The sequence below is a fragment of the Orycteropus afer genome, unplaced genomic scaffold (genome assembly GCF_000298275.1).
Source record: "Orycteropus afer afer isolate SDZICR_OR568_19922 unplaced genomic scaffold, OryAfe1.0 scaffold00463, whole genome shotgun sequence".
NCBI lineage: Eukaryota > Metazoa > Chordata > Mammalia > Tubulidentata > Orycteropodidae > Orycteropus > Orycteropus afer.
Window position 1 is genome coordinate 2,090,583 of NW_006922050.1, and position 5,427 is coordinate 2,096,009.

Consider the following 5,427-nt stretch of genomic DNA (forward strand, 5'->3'; position numbering starts at 1 on the left):
TGTGAAAATGTCAATTCTACCCAAAGCAATCTATACATTCAATGCAATCGCAATCCAGATCCCATCAAAATTTTTTAAGGATATGGAAAAACCAATCACTAACTGTACATGGAAAGGAAAGAGACCTCGGAGAAGCAAAGCACTATTGAAGATGAAGAACAAAATAGGAGGTCTCACACCACTGGATCTCATAACCTAACATACAGCCACAGTAGTCAAAATGGCCTGGTATTGGTATAATGAAACACATATAGACCAATGGAATAGAATTGAGAACCCAGAATTAGATCCATTGACCTATGGTTAGCTGATCTTTGACAAAGGACTGAAATCCATTAAATGGGGAGGAGAATGTTTGTTTAATAAATGGTACTGGCAAAACCGGATATCCATTTGCAGAAAAAATGAAACAAGATCTATACCTCACACCATACACAAAAACTAACTCCACATGGATCAAAGACTTAAATGTGAAACCTAAAACTATAAAGTTCCTCACTGCTAATCAGAAGGCTGGCAGTTCAAACCCACTAGCCACTCCTCAGAAGGAAGATGGGGCAATCCACTTCCATAGTGATACTGCCTCGGAAACCCAAGGAGGGGTCGTTGTGAGTTGGGTCTGACTCGATGGCACATAACAACAACAACAATATATTTCATAAATAGACTATCAAGCATAATTGAAAATGCACAAATAGCAGAAGAAAAACTAGATGAATGGGACTTTCTAAAAACTAAATTTTATGTGCTTCCAAAGACTTCTCCAAAAGAGTCAAAAGAGAACCTACAGATTGGGAAAAAATACTTGGCAATGGCATATCTGACAAGGGACTTATCTCTAGAATTTAGAGAAAACACTAATGCCTCAATAACAAAAAGACAAATAATCCAATTAAAAAATGGGCAGAAGATATGAATAGACACTTCACCCAGGAGGATATTCAGACAGGCAACAAACATATAAAGAAATGCTCACAATCATTAGCTACTAGAGAGATGCAAATCAAAACAACAATGAGATACCATCTTGCTCCAGCACTAGCAGCAAAGTTCAACAAGACAAAATAACAAATGCTGGCCAGGATGTGGAGAGATTGGAACTCTCATACACTGCTGGTGAGACTGTAAAATGGTACAACCTCTGTGGAAAGCAGTTTAGTGATTCCTTAAAAAATTGGAATTAGAAATCCCATTTGATCCAGTTATTCCATTACTAGGTATATATCCTAAAGAAGTGAGAGCCATGACAAGAACAGACATATGCACATCCATGTTCATCACAGCACTATTTAATAGCTAAAAGATGGAAACAACTTAAGGGTCCATCAACTGAGGAATGGATAGCCAAACTATGGTACATATACACAATGGAATACTATGTAACCCTAAAGAATAATGTAGAATCTGCAAAACACTGCATAATATGTATGAACTTGGAGGACACTATGCTGAGTGAAATACGTCAATCACAGAAGGACAAATATTGTATTAGTCTGTTATTGTAAAAGTCAAGGAAAGGTTTATATATGGAAGGAAATTTTCTTTGTTAGTTACCAGGGATGGGAGGGGAGGGGAGAAAATGCTGTTAGATAGGTAGAGATAAGTTTGATTTGGGTGAAGAGAAGGGCAAAGTACCAAATGTGAGTGATCAACATGGTGGCATTGAGGAAGAGGAAGACATAGAGAGGTGCTTGGGAGGTGCAGACAACAAAGATCAACCCTTTTGCACATACTACTACCTTGTCAGTGAAGGCAAACATGGGTATACGATTGGATAGATTGGTGGGCAGGCTGATCTAATAGATATGTCTATGCAGCAGGGAGTGTACTCAAGACCATATATAGGGTTGGCAGACAATGGTTCTACCAGTGTATTTGTATGTTGTGTAAGAATTCCCAGGGGTATAGTAGAGCTAACAAGGGACAAGGTTGTCATCACCCTTGGTCACAGCCACCTACCCAGAGGGACCCAGTAGTTTGAACCTGTTGGCTCAGTACCATAGTTACAGGTGACATCAAGCTCAATTGGCATCACACACTACACAAAACATTATTCCACCTCCTACTTTGGTGAGTAGTGACTGGGATCTTAAAAGGTTGCAAGCAGACATCTAGATGCAACGATGCGTCTCTCCTCATTCAGAGCAAAGAAGAATGAAGAAAACCAAAGATTCATGGAAACAATTAGTCCTCATGACCAGTACTCCATGTGATCCTCAGTCTATATAAATATGAGACCAGAAGAACTAGATAGTGCCCAGCTACCACAGTCAACCACTCAGAGGGGGATCTATGGAGGAGATCCTGGGTAGAGAGGGAGAACAATGTGGAACAAAATTCAAAATCATTTGGAAAAAAAGGTGGGGTAAGGGGATCAGGTTTGCTGGTCTGATAGAGTCTGGTGGAACCACTGAGACTATGGCCCTTAGCTGTCCTTCAGGTCTGAAATTGAACCCACACCTGTGGCTTCTAGCAAAACAAAAGACAGGTATGTGAGTTGAACATTTACCTGAGGTAGATACACTCCTTGGAGAGAACAATCATGGGAGAAAGAAGGGCTCTTTATGCACAGGGAGACAGCTCAGAGGGCAGGCGTGCATGGAGGGATGGACACTGGGAAAAGGTAATGATCAGGAGGAAGTGGGAGGGGAGCTGTTACACTGTGGTAAACTGTGGTCAATGTCATGAGACAAAGTATATGTGAACCGCTGTGTGGAAAGTGAATTTGCTCTGTAAATTTTCACCCAAATCACAATTAAAAAAAAAAAAAATCCATTGCCATCAAAAAAAAAAAAAAAGAAAGAAAGAAAGCCATGTATTACATTGGCAAATCTGCTGCAAAATATCTCCTTAAAGTGTTAAAAAGCAAAGATGTTATTTTGAAGATGAAGATGTGCCTGACCCAAACTATCGTGTTTTCCTTCACTTCATGAACACCCAAAAGCTGGACAATGAAGAAGGAAGACCAAAGAATTATTGGTGCCTTTGAGTTATGGTGTTAGCAAATATTGAAGATATCATGGACAGCCAGAAGAATGAACAAATCCATCTTGGAAGAAGTACAGCTAGAATGCTCCTTATGATTGAATATGGCAGGACTTCATCGCGCATACTTTGGGTATTTTATTAGGAGGGACCAGTTCCTAGAGAAGGGTGTCATTCTAGTAAAGGAGACGTGAAAATAGGAATACCCTCAACAAGATGGATTGACACAGTGGCTGAAAAAAAATGGGCTCATATACCAAATACTGTGAATGGCACAGGACCACACAGTGTTTTGTTCTGTAGGTCACTATGAGTTGGAACTGACTCAGTGGTACCCAACAATAGCAGTTCTGATTAAAATAAATAAATAAATAAAAAGCTCAGTAAATTATATATGGAATGAGTTTTTCTCAACTTAATGAGTGTACCTGACAGAAAAATACAGAGAACATCATAATATATTATTGAAATATTCATTCATGATAATCAGGGTAAGTATCTATCAAGCAATCATTCAAAATTCTCCTGGAAGTCCTCACCAGTGCACTAAAATAAGATAAATAATAACAATAGATACAAAAACAGTTACCATTATTATAATTACCTTGTAAAAAGAGCAATAGTGTCACAACCATTTGGTCCATGATCTTTACCCTAATTAGTGAGGGACAGGTGGGGATTGAGGTTATAATTTGATACTACAGAAAGAAAGATACAATAACATCTAGCTTCTAACATGAAATCAGCATGAATATTCTTTTGAGCAGTAAAGATACCATTTCTTCCTATGATTACAAAGCCATAGTAGAAGGAAAAAAGTGAAGTAGAGTAACTTTAAAAGAAATATTTTATATTCTCCCAGAGAGGAAATAGATACAGGTGTGCAAACCCAGCAAATGTCACCACAATTTTCCCTCCTGGGGTGCTGTGTAAGATAAATGAGGATAAACTGAAGGTAGATATATTCTTATGTCTCCTGGCTTCTATTTGAGTCTCTGGAAGGAGTGTACCTCAGAGGTTGCCCCATTTCAAAATGGGATTCAGACATATCAAATTAAGTTGAAGATAACATGTGCTCACCAAGAGTGAGGCATTGGCATTTAATTTTGACAGACAATTGTCAGCTCTTGAATGGTGGGTTCCTAGGACAACCTGGGAATCTTGGACCTGGCTGAGGATCAGAGAGAACAAATGTTACCATACACTAGTAATAACTAATTAGGAATATAATGGGAGGAAAAAGCTCCCATTCTTAATACAATGAAAACTACTTAAGAAACACACCTAATCAGTACAAAGAAAATTATAACAATTTATTTTAGACCCTGAAAGAAAACATAAATAAATAAGTAAACATGCCATGATCTTGGATGGGAAGATTCAAATTTCCAAAGGGATTTTTGTTGAAATTGACAAAATAATCCTAATGTTTGTCTGGAAGAGTAGTCAATAAAATTTGGGGGAGTAAAAAAAGCTATGCACTTGGAGGAGGTAAGGGTGGTCTTGCCATATTAAATATCAAAACCTATTATAAAAATAACATAAATAAAACAGCTCTGACATTGGTATTAGAATTAAAATATGGATACTAACAGAAAAGGAGCTCTGGTGCCTAAGGCATTTGACAGCTAACCAGAAGGCTGGCGGTTCAAACCCACCAGCTACTCCTTAGAAGGAAGGTTGGGCAATCTACTTCTGTAGTGATACCACCTGGAAAACCCAAGGAGGGGTCACTATGGGTTGGAATTGACTCACCAGTAGTGAGTTGTTTGTTTGTTTGTTTGTTTGGAACATGGAAAAAGAAAGGCAATCCTGAAAAGGCCTGGCTGACATAAAATATATTTACTAGTCAGTATATTGGGTTGTCTGTACCACTTGTCTCTCACTTTGTCCTCTTTTGGTGGCTTGCATGTTTTTGTGAGGCTGGGGGCTATGCCACTGGTATTTGAAATACCAGTAGGGTCACTATGGTGTACAGGTTTCAGGGGAACCTCCAGACCAAGAAAGACTCAGAAGAAAAAAAAAACTCAGAAGACGGAAAGGGCCATTCACTTCTCAAAGAAATTGGTTGGTGAAAAAATTATGAATAGCAGTGAAACACTGTCTGAATATGTTGTTGTTGTCAGGTGTCATTGAGTTGGCTCCAACTCATAGTGACCTTATGTACAGCAGAACGAACCACTGCCCATTCCTCTGCCGCCCTCACACTCCTTGTATACATGAGCCCATCATTGCGGCCATTGTGTCAATCCATCACATTGAGAGCCTTCCCCTTTTTCTTTGACCCTCCAATTTACCAAGCATGATATCTTTCTCAAGGGAATAGTCCTTTCTGACAACAAGACCAAAGTAGGTGAGATGAAGTCTGACCATTCTCACTTCCAAGGAGTTCTGGCTGCACTTCTTCCAGGACAGATTTGTTAGTTCGTTTAGCAATCCATA